This window comes from Ochotona princeps, chromosome X (genome assembly GCF_030435755.1).
Source record: "Ochotona princeps isolate mOchPri1 chromosome X, mOchPri1.hap1, whole genome shotgun sequence".
Taxonomy (NCBI): domain Eukaryota; kingdom Metazoa; phylum Chordata; class Mammalia; order Lagomorpha; family Ochotonidae; genus Ochotona; species Ochotona princeps.
In genome coordinates, this window is record NC_080865.1 from 99,617,508 (window position 1) to 99,630,206 (window position 12,699).

General features: G+C 38.5%; 1 pseudogene; it reads left to right on the forward strand.

Moving 5' to 3' along the window:
* The first annotated feature begins 10,069 nt into the window (after nt 1-10,069).
* Nucleotides 10,070-12,357, forward strand: LOC101529783 (ubiquitin-conjugating enzyme E2 variant 1-like; annotated as a pseudogene).
* The last annotated feature ends 342 nt before the right edge of the window (nt 12,358-12,699 follow it).

Genomic DNA, 12,699 nt, shown 5'->3' on the forward strand with positions numbered 1-12,699 from the left:
TCGATGCAGATTACTACTAGAGCACCTGGGAAGGCATCAGAATAGGGCACAAATACCTGAGAGATCTAAATGGAGTTCTTGCTTCCTGGCTTCAGCCGGACCCAACTGTGGTTATTGCAGCTATTTAGGGAGTGAACAGGTGCACACATGATTCTTTTTCTCTCTTTTATTTCCCTCTCACTTAACCAATTAAACCAACAAATCTTAAAAACATTCTTGATAGTAAGGACTAACCTCCTGAAATAGCAAAATGTAAGTGACAAGTGAACTTTGATAAGCTCATTTCCCCATTAAGTTTAAAATCGCTATTTGTCCTTTTGGCTAAAATAAGTGAAGTTATAGTTTAAAAAGAGAAAAAAAACAATGCATTTTTATTTGAAAGGCAGAGTCACCCTCCAAATGACTACGAAGCCAGGAATCTTCTGCATTCGAGCAGTGTTCCAAAGGCATGGGCTTTCCCAGGCCAGAAGCAGGAGCAGGACTGGAAGTGGAGCCACTGGGACATGAACTGGTGTAGGTATAGGATGCCTACTCTGCAGCCAGGGGCACAGCCTGCTATGCCATACTGCTGGCTCCCAAGTTAGTTTATTAAATTATGACATTTATTGATGCTGATCTTCCAGATCTCTCTGCCTGATGTGCCAAAGAATGTGTCAGAGGAAGCATGATGATGCTTGTGGTATGAAGCCTGGTGGAAAATGTGGAGAATTCAATGCACTGATTTTTGTTACATTTTAAATTAAAATTTAAAATAATTATGATAATTTATGAAATTGTGATACCTTTCTTTTGTGGTAATAAGAAACTAAGTTTGTGTTAGTTAAGCATACTACAGCAGGCGGATCTGAAAATTCCATTACGTGATAGATTGAAGGAAAATGCACTTGCAGTGCACAAATTCAGTGTCTTTGGCCCAGAGAGGCTCTCTTATTCTCTCCTCTTTCTTAACAAAAGCTTCATGCATTAAACTGTATTTATCTCATTCTTACCATTTCTGAAATACATCATAGCCCCTGAGGGTCCTTTTCACAGTAAGAATGATTACAGAGAAAGATTTACCAGTTTTTATATTTCTATCTTCCCAAACATCATTCTTACTGAAAGTGCTGTCTTAATCACTGTGAAGAAAAATATTGAGGTGAACAGAGCTTTCATTGCATTATTTACTCAACAAATTACTTTTGAACACTTAGTTTGTTTAAGAAATTGTGTTGTATGTTAAAATTTCAGCAATGGTCCTACAGAGTCCCACCTTCATGGAGATTCCAGTTAGAGGAAATTTTGCGATATTGGTTCTAAAGTGTCAAAGTACCCTTAAAAGCATGGATGCGGAATATAAGCCTGTGTCATCATTCACTCTGGCTCTGCCAAAGAAACTGCATGCTGGACTCAAAATTTCAGTAAATCCATAGCAGGCTGATTTTTAGCTTAATAGTTTTGGCCCAGGGATGATGTGCCTATCCAAAGTAGCCCTTGGCAGATGCAAAAAAGGTCCCCACTCCTGTTTTAAAGGTATTACAGTCATTATCCCTTGCCAATAGCTCTTACTGTCTTATTTGACTGGGATGGTGTTTCTGGATTTTAATTAAAATGTTGTCCACCCCCAGTCTGGTATTAAGGGAGGCAATTTTGTAGCAGAACTAGTCCCCAAAACCTGCAAATTATGGTCCTGTGCTACCAATGGCTAAGCTTAACTATTTAGGCTCAGATCCAAGGGAGATTCAGGTTTGTGCCATCATCATACTTGGGAAGTTATGTTACAATTTCACTTTGTAGAAGCTTCAATGTCTTTCAGTATTATTTTTCATGAGCTCTTCGGTTACTTACCTATTTTCCACATCAAGTGTGTGTTTGTGATCTTACATAGGGCAAATGGCTACCTGTCTGACTTCCATTCTGTCTTTCCTGGAAAACCTACACAGTGCAGCTGTCTTGGAGTCTTCTCGTTTTCTGCCCTCAGTGTTTTCCTAAAATAATGAAAAATCTTTTAATAATCTTACTTCAATACTGATTACAAAATCTGTCATTCTTTCATGTTAATGAAGCTTTGTCCCCATGCTTGATCTCTTTCACCTCTGACTCTGCAGTGATTTTGTATGATGATACTGAACTGAGGCAACAATCTGATGAAAAAGACACTTTTGTTATCTTAATTTCTAGAAGGGTGAAATGAGGTCCTGGGGGAATGCAATGTGATGCTCTAGGTTCTAGAAAGGTTGTATGTATGATCCTGGTGGCTGGCCATAGTGTTTCAATGACTTCTTTTTAACAGTTTATCAGAAAACTCACAAATATAATGGATTTTTTCCTTGTAAGAATTAAGTAAATACTAGACTGCTGTGAGTCAATAATGGGTAGAGTTAGCACAATTGCAAATATACTTTATTAATAAAACATTCACCATTTGTGAAATAAAAAAGATAGCTTTGTTTTCTTTGGGTTGCAGAAATTCCAACATAAAATATTTCAAAACAGCTGTATTATTAGGCTGAAGATGTTTAAAAATTAGAAAATTAGCTTCTCAATAATTTAAAGTGATGTTTTACAAACAAAGATATTAAACTTCCATATACTTACAGAAAGTAGAACAATGCCTGGTAAACATTTCCAATGAGATGCAATGATATATGGCAGGCAGCTAGCACATAGGTACATAACAGCTGTCACTCTTCATGCACATTAGTTTACCCAGTCATTAGATGAGGAACATCTAAGGTGATTGTGTCTTTTCTACTGTGAATTGGGCTGCAATAAGTATGGAATTGCAGGTAACTTACATTTGCTGACTTGATTTCCTTTGGATATATTCCCACAAGTGGGATAGCTGGGTTACCCGGTTCATCCATTTTTAGTTTTCCATAGTGTTTTCCATTATGATTCTATCCTAACATCACCAGCATTTGATATTTTTAAATATTTGGACAATAGCCACTGTAACTGAAGTAACGTGATAGTTTATTGGGACAGATAAGTTCTTTCTCAGAGCATTTCTCGTGCAGAAGCATGCTATTGATCTTGTGTGTGTTGGTTTTCTGAATTGTCTCAAGATAAGGTTACATGTCATTCTTACTAGGTGGTCAGGAAGCATTAGACTCATATGCCCCTGTGGGGGGTGTGGTTGTTGGATATTTGGAGGATTTTCTTTAGGAAACATGTTGCAAGATGTATAATAAAGACACAGTAAAGGATATGGAATTGAAGTGAGACAAGTGGAGCTGGGTTAGACTTTTGTACTGGAATGGTTCGATTGTATAAGCAGTAGCTTGTTTGTCTTTGAAGTGTTGTGCACTGGCCAGTGACCTTCCAGGAGTTTTATCTTGTTTTTTGTTTGCCAATCAGTGAGTGATTACAGCTTTCCATTCACAGTGTTAAATGAAGGTACCTCACAGAACAATTTAAGAATTGCTTCCAAGATATCTTACAAAGTCATTTGTGAATAATGGTGATAACAGTAACTAAACCAGAATTTTTCAGGATTCATGTTGATTCATGCTGCCCCTGAAATTAGTCCCACTGTAACTCCAAGAAAATTGCTGTAGAAGATTCCTGGTTGTAAATTCAATGTTCTTTATTCATTTTTATTTTAAATAGTTTTTCATTAGCCAGCATTACACAATCTTGTATGCAACTAAAAGGATAGTGGTTTGGGAAATCTTTATGTTTCAGCATTTCTTTTAAAATATTTTTGGCTTACAAATTTATTTTTTGGTGCTTTTGTTGTGTCATCTATTTTAAGCTCGTGATAATCACCCAGGCAAGACCAGCTGGAAAGATTACAAAATATTATAGGTAGGAGAACAAAGTTAACGTCATGGGTTACAGTCATATTCATTTATGTGTACCGGTTTAGTTTACAGCTACAGTTGTGTTTAGCAAATTATTTGAAAGTTCAACAATTAGTTCTATCATGAAGCACAACATATTCTTATTTTCAATAAATTCTATTTGTATTTATGTTTTCTTCTCAACGTCACCCTTAAATGCTATATGCTTTCCTGTATCCTGGGCCAAACTATTTCTGTAGGATTTTCTTAGAATGCCTCAAGAAGAGCCAACTTTTTTTTTTTTAAGATTTATTTTTATTACAAAGTCAGATATACAGAGAGGAGGAGAGACAGAGAGGAAGATCTTCTGTCCAATGATTCACTCCCCAAGTGACCGCAATGGCCGGTGCTGTGCCGATCCGAAGCCAGGAACCAGGAACCTCTTCCAGGTCTCCCATGCGGGTGCAGGGTTCCAAAGGTTTGGGCCGTCCTCAACTGCTTTCCCAGGCCACAAACAAGGAGCTGGATGGGAAGTGGAGCTGCTGGGGTTAGAACCGGCGCCCATATGGGATCCCGGGGCATTCAAGGCAAGGACTTAAGCCGCTAGGGCCCAGAGCCAACCTTTTTAACCCCTTAATCCTCATTTGGTCATTGAATTTTCTCCATATCTCATAATCCATCTAAACACGTACTTTGTAAAAAAGCTATCAGATGGTGTTGTTTTTGTATTCCTTTCGCTTGGTACACATCTTGGTTTTATGCTTTAATTGCCCCCTTTTGTTCTTATACATTCTTGTTTTTTTAAAAAGATTTATTTATTTTTATTGGAAAGCCAGATATACAGAGAGGATGAAAGACAGAGAGGAAGAACTTTCTCCCGGTCTCTCACGCAGGTGCAGGGTCCCAAGGTTTTAGGCTGTCCTCCACTGCTTTCCCAGGCAACAAGCAGGGAGCTGGATGGGAAGTGGGGCTGCCAGGATTAGAACCAGCACCCATCTGGGATCCCGGCATGTTCAAGGTGAGGACCTTAACCGCTATACTATCACGCCATGCCCTGTTTTTATACATTATATTGTTGCTCTTTTCTGACGTAGATCTGTGGGTTAAAAGACACAATCTTTGTGATTTTTTTTGTACAAAACCACACAAAATTGGACCCCCAATAACATAGTACCTTTTGAACAGGAAAAGTTTAACGTCTGTTGGTGGATATAAGCAGTTAGGACTATGCAGTATAGTTTCACTGTCCTAAAGAGTCTTTTTTCTTTTTCAGGAAAGGAAGGAAAAACTTCATAGATTTATTATATTGCACATTATATGTCTGCTTTAATGCTAAAATGCCTGCACACTTAATATAATAGGTGTCTCAGCAGTGCAGTAATATAATATAGTTTACATGTGGTAAAAACAAGATTCTTGCCCAAAGAAATATATAAATATAACTATATAGAGATGAATATGGGTGCAGGCAACTAGTGGGCACAGATATAGATATGAAATATGGATGTAAATGAAGGGTTTCAAAACAGTTTGAAAAACTGAATTACAAGATTGTGCACATTTTCCATGAACAGTATGAAGCTCCTTCATGTGTCTGTGTCAACATGCACAGCGATGTGTGCTCTAATTTCATGACCACTCAGGAGAGTAGGATCTGGCACAGGTATACGGGTACATGGAGAATTTTCAGCGAATATTATCGGAGTGTGGTGCACTTAGAAAGCAGTACACTGCAGAACTTTAAATATACATAGGTGGTTAAAATAAACCTAGCACCTCAATTTTGGTATGTTGTGAGATTTCATGCCAAAAAGGAAAATAAAGTTTATAAAGAGTTCCTTTTCTTGTGTTCTGTTTGAAACATATTGGCACCTTTAATTTTGACTATTTAAATACAGCTTTCTGCATCACGGCTGGCTGTCAGTGAATAAGATATATTTTAAATACACTGTTAAATTTTCTAAATGTAATTTTTTTAGAAATTCCACATTATGCATCAGCATATGCAATTGCAGTTAAATCATAATACAGGATAATAGTAATCTATTTCTTACTTTTTAAATAACTTTATCAGCTAATTAGTATTAAAACAGATTGCCAGTATTAAAACAAAATCGTACCTAATAGGATTTTGAACTGCTTACTGTTAAAGGATAAAGCTGTTACTACTCATAACGCACCGAGAGACTTTAAAATGTACTTGTCATAGCAATAATACTTAAATTTGATTGAAGTCAGAATCATACAGCGTGAGTGATGATGTTGTGGGGCCCACAAGCTTTATGTGAATGAATGACTATACCAAGTAAGTTACTTTGGAATTTACGTAGAATAAGTTTGATGAGCATTAAGAGAAACAGGGCCTTTTCAGAATTATCAGTGTGTCAGATAGAGGGCATGATTTTTTCTTTGTTTCGTTTTCAGTTTTACATACCTCTCACTGAACTAGATCAATTTGTATAATATGTAGTCAACAAGAATTTACAAAATGTGTAAATGTGTCTGCGGAGTTGAAGATCTGTCAGTTTGTCTGGAAATAGGGTAGAGTACACAGACTATAACTGTATTTTTCTCTATCCCCTTAGGAACTTGAGCTTTCCTGTTGCTTGCAGAGATTTCTGCAAAAACCACAAATGAGGGTCACCATGAATTAAACATAGAATTTGTCCTTATTAATCTAAAGAAAGAGAAAATGCACATCAGTTTTTTAAAGATGTGAAGTCACTTCAGTAACAGATATAACTATATCTGTTCTATGTCTGCATGCAGTTATATAGATATATATTATATATGATAACATGTAATTATCTATATAGATACAATAAATACAATATAGATACAATTATATACTATCGTATATAATATATATCTTCAATATAAACTGCCTATGTGCATACATTTGTAATACAAATACACTAATCATATTTGCATATAGATTTACAAAACAAATAATCAACCTGTTCAGTATCTTCTGACTAGCATATAGGAAGTTTTTCAGCCATCTTTTGCCTAAGTTTCTTCAGTGTCTTTTTGTTTAAAGCTATCACATAACAAAAAGTAATTTTGTCATCATCCAGACCTGATATATAATTTTGAAACTTCTTTCTATACCAGTCATGCCACTGCAGACTCAAGATCTATTTGGGTTTTAATGGTTTCACATTTGAAATGAGATACTAATATCATATGCCATGGGATTATTGTAATAATTAACGAAATCACATATGCAAAGCACCTACTCATTATAGATTTTTTATTGGATCCTATCACAACTTGTTTTCATATGAGGCTAGAAGGGTTTTATAGTGAAAATTCTAAATCTTTTACCAGAACTTTTTGTCAACAATCACTTTAATATCTATTCACATTAGTTTTCCACTATTTAAAATTTGCTTACTTAGTATTTATTGAAATAAGGATGGACAGAGGCAGACATAGAAAAGTCTTCCATTTGTTGATTTCATTCTTCAAGTGTCTGCAACTGTTGGAACTTGCCCAGGATGAAGTCAATAGCTCACAAGACAATGCAAGTCTTCCATATGGTGGCAAGGACCCAAATATCAAGCCATTGTGTGCAGTGTCCCATGGTGTGAATTAGTGAGACTCTGAAAGCAGTAAATCTGAAACTCCAGCTCAATGTGGGATGCAGGTCTCCTATGCAAATTCTTAACTATGTGTAAAATGCCCATCCCTCTTCTTGAATTTTTCTATAACTGCTCTTCAGATCACTTTAGTGCTACTAATCAATACACTGCTTTACCAAATCTCATCACCCACCAGTAGACATTATCACAATTTGTTTAAGTTTGTAAATATATTGTCACTTTCAAATTAGGCATTTATTTTATTGCATAATTGAAATATAACAGAATAATCAATTAGCAATCAACTAAGATATATCTTTAGACTTACATGAATTAAGATGTAATTTCCAGTACTTATGGGCTTGCCTTACAAACCAAAGCAAATTCAAACTTCTGCTTGTCTTGGTCATGTTTGGAAGCCACTGTGTTTGTCTCATTGCTGAGTCTGTAGTCATTCACTATTGAATCCTACAGAAGAGGAGACATAGCCAGCCTTGGAGACTGCCCAGACATGTGTATGTAGCACAAAGCGCGGGTGACTATTGAGACAAGAGCTGGGGTTTTCTCAGTTCAATTGATGATCCATTTAAAAAGTGCACTGTTTAGTCCAGCGGCAAGTGTAATGTATTCAGTCAGATCTACTTCTTGAGATTCTTGGGAAGGGAAAGCAGCATAGTGCGACTATGAGCTTCAAGTCAGATTGATAAGGCATGATGCCCATGAGAAAAGTTTTGGTTAGATTAGTGGTTGGTAAGTTTGTTAGTAAAAGTTTGGTAAATAGATAATAAAACAGAAGATTATGTACAACCAGTACAGTGGCAAAAAATTAGCTATCTAGTCAAAATAAAAGACACAAATAGAAAACAAAATGATACAATGTGAGTCTAGGGTGTAAGTCGCTGAAGGGGAATATAAAAATGCTACATTTCGCAAATTGTTGTCTCATTCCCTTGATAGTAATGAACGATGAGCAATCTTTTAAACTGAGAAAAAAAAGTTCAATTATACGTGAGGGAAGTTGAATTAATGTGAAGTAACCAAGTCACTGTACTATGATGAACCAGGGTTTAACACCTACTTCCATATATTGAAGCATAGATTTTATGTAAAATGCATGTTTCCACAAACAAAAAGAAAAATTCTTCAAAAAGTCCACAGACTCTCAGGGGATTGCAAATGCCAAAGACACACACACACACACACACACACACACACACATACACACCTGAGATAAAAAAGGCATGGCATTAATGAAGACTTCACATTTCCAAAATCTGAACTTTTTTTTTTTTTAGTTTTAAACTTCTTTGGTGGTAATTCCCAGAATGAAAAAATATGTGAACTACATCACAATTAAATTTTTAAAGTTAGATATCTGCTGATGCTGAACATTCAGAGTCCCAGGGACCTAGATTCTCCTACAGATGTATACTCAGTAAGGGGGTGTGTATGTATCTACCAAAGGAGATAGTCTAGACTGTTGATGGAAAACTGTAAAGCAGAATCAACCTAATGTCATATTCAGGACAATGATTATAAAGTCAAATCTGTTCACATGATATGTGACATACTTATGCATTTGGATCTCTGAAAACCAAAAATGCTAAAAGAAATCAGATACAAAAGAATGAGTATTGCATTACTTTATTCATACAAAGTTCAAAAACAGGTAACAATAATTCAAGGTATTATATGTCAGCTGCCTTTGTTTTATATTATAATCACTGCATATAACTATAAATTAATAGGAAGGATACTGAAACTGTGTGAGTGCACTGATTGCTTTTCGATTCAATTAGAGCCTAGTTGTGTCCCATTAAATTAATTTTGTGATATATTATTGAATACAACCTGGTATTGATGATGACTAGGTTTCCAGAATAGCCCACCCGTGATCTAATCTCCCTAAACCTCAACTCCTTCCTCCATAATCCTAATAAATAAGAGTCCCCATCTCACTAAGTAGTTGTATGAGTTAAGGCACATTGATTCCTGAACATTTTACAAAGTTACAGAAATCAAAACACTTGCCACTGATGTAAAGACAGATCTATATCTATGAAACAGAATAGAGAGTGCAGAAATAAGCTCACATGGCCTTCAACTGGGATGCTAAAACTACATAAGGAGAAAGGACCATTGCTTCAAATAATGGTGTTGGAAAAATGGATCACCACATGCAAAGGAATTAAGCTAGACTCCACTTTACACTACATATGGAAATAGTTCAAAATGGATTGAATAACTAAATGTAAGACAAGACACCTAGCACCTCTAGAACAGAACACGAGTGAAAAGCTGCATCACATTTTTAAACAAACTTTTTGGTTTATACACCAGAATCACAGACACCAAAAGCAAATATGCATGGATGTGCCTACGTCGAACATAAACACTACTTTACAATAAAGGAAAGAATATAAGAAAAGAAAAAAAATCTCCAAAATGGAGGAAAATAATTATGTATCTGAAAAGGAGTTAGTAAGCAGAGCATAGGGAGCATTCTCACAGTTTAACAAGGGAAAGGAGCTTGGTTAGAAAATAGGCTGATAACCTGACAGACTTGGTGAACAAGCATAGGAAATGATGTTCAATATCACGTCACTTTACAGAAATACAAATTAAAAAATGGCAAAATATCACCCCAAAACCATTACTATGGTCACTATTAAAACAAACCAACAGAAGCACAGGCGAGCCTTGCAGCTCTGGCGATGCAAGATGGCCGCCACCACGGGCTTGGGAGTAAAAGTCGCTCGTGATTTCCGACTGTTAGAAGAACTCTAGGACGGCTAAAAAGGAGTAGGAGATGGCACAGTTAGCTAGAGTCTAGAAGATCACAGAAGACATGACATTAACAGGATGGCTGGGGATGATAATTGGGCTTCCACGAACAATTTATGAAAACCGAATAGGCAGCCTTAAAATAGAACCTGAACCCAAATAACCAGAAGCCCCCCAGCCCACCCCTTTTATACGATTTGTAACAAAAATTGATATGAACGGAGTGGTGGACCCCAGGGCTATTTAGTGCTGGCCAAGTGGCAGAACTTGTATCAGAGTAGTGCTGCAGCAGCTGCGACATCTCTTGATGGCAAAAGAGGACCTGAAACTTCCTCAGTGCCCCAAGGACAGCACTATGGCAACTAGGGCCGCAGGAAGCCGGCTGCCAGGCAGGCCACCTGCTCCACAGCAGTCCATTTTCTGTACTTGTCTTGTCGACCTCCAAGTACTGGAAAGGAAGCTTCCATTCAAAAGCAATTTATCCAAGGATACTGTGAATGGTACTAATTTTTTGTCCATTTGAAATATATAAATTGTGCTATAATATCCTGTCAAGTATAACCACTGTCCACGTAGTTGAACTTCCGGGATCAAGAAAACGTATTTAAATCAACTGCCAGCCTCACTGGTGGGACACAGCTAATTCAACTGTGAAAAGACACATCACACAGTCACTTTGCTGCTGCTGACCAGGCCTAAGCCCCTGACTCCCTTCCCCTCTACTGCCACACCACCCGCCAACCCTGCAGCTTGACTTGGCACCCTAGAGGAGACATGAAGGTTTCAGGGGAGGCCTTGGGACTACTGCAGGGGTGTGGGGTGCCTCTCACCCTGGATTCTTTCTTAAGTCTTATATGGTGCCCAATCCAGTCATCATGCTGCCCCTGCCTCCCTCCCTCCTCCACCAAAGGCCAAAGCATAGATTGCCACCTCTGAAGTTGATCTTCAGTGTGGCCTCCAGGGTTCGCCCACACCTTGCCCCCCTACTCCATGGAGGGGTGTGTGCTCCCCTCTCCCTCAGGCCCTTTGTGCTCTGTCACCCCTACACTTCTAACACATCCAGCAAGAAGGCCTCCTGGAGCTGGGGAACTGCATTCACTCTGCACCAGGCCCGCAATTAAGTGCCTCCCCACCGCCCTGTGCTGGGTCCCAGCTGCAGAGGCGCTCTCCCAGCTCAGATTCTTAGAGGGCAGTGGTGACCCAGACCTGCCAGTTCCGGGAGCCCTTTGTGTTTCTATGTGGGGACAGGCCTCCAGGACACCCATTCGTACCCAGGAGCACAATGTATCACCCTCTCCCATAATTGCCTCTGCTTTTCAATGTGGAAGACATTGCAGACCGTGCTTTCGCTTGGGGCATCCATGATGCCTTGGGTTGAATTCGGAATCAGACAAGTGAAACAGAGAGAAACTCTGAGCTGCACTGCGGGGCTGGGCCAGCACAGGCATGGAGGCATAGAGGTGGAAGTGCCCAGAGAAGGGCAGCCCGGTCCCTGGCTCCAGGTACACTTTCCCTTCACCTGGCAGGACCACTGGAGGCTGTAGCATGGATGATAATGAAATAAAAGCAAGTCATAGTATCAAGAAACAAACAAACTGACAGAACTACAGAAAATAAGTGCTAGCAAGGTTGTGGTAAAACTAGAACTGTTGTGCAGAATACTGTGTGAAGTTTCCTGAAAATACATGAATAAACAAGCAGCATTATTTTTTTTAAAGATTTTATTATTATTGGAAAGCCGGATATACAGAGAGGAGGAGAGACAGAGAGGAAGATCTTCTATCCAATGTTTCACTCCCCAAGTGAGCCGCAACGGGCCCGTACGCGCCAATCCGATGCCGGGACCAGGAACCTCTTCCGGGTCTCCCACGAGGGTGCAGGGTCCCAATGCATTGGGCAGTCCTCTCCTGCTTTCCCAGGCCACAAGCAGGGAGCTGGATGGGAAGTGGAGCTGCCGGGATTAGAACCGGTGCCCAGCTGGGATCCCGGGGCTTTCAAGGTGAGGACTTTAGCCGCTAGGCCATGCCGCCGGGCCCTAGTAGCATTATTTGATCTAGCAATGCCACTTCTAGAATTTTGCTAAAAGATACCACTTCTAGAATTCTTTTTCTAAAGGAATTGAAATCAAGATAATCAAGAAGGAGTATGAGAGTCGCATGCTCATTGCAGCAATATTCACAAGTGAAGAGGTGGAAACAACCAAATGGCTATTGATAGTTGGGTAAAAAGAACATTGTGAATACATATAATGAAAGATTATCCCGTCCAGATAAAGAGGGAAATCTTGCCACATGCCCAAATAAAAGGAAACCTAGACGACATTGTAATAATTGAAATTAATCACTCACAGGAATGCAAATGCTGCATGATTTTGCTTATATGAGATCTCTAGAGCAATCAAACTCATAGTATCACTGAGTGATTAGCAATGGCTTAAAGAGAAGGAAGAGAGCTGTTCTTCAGTGGGTATAGAATTTAGGATTTACAAGACAAAAATGTCCTAGAGATTTATTATACTACAATACTGCTGAAGAGCACACTTAAAATCACTAGGGTAATTTTATTTT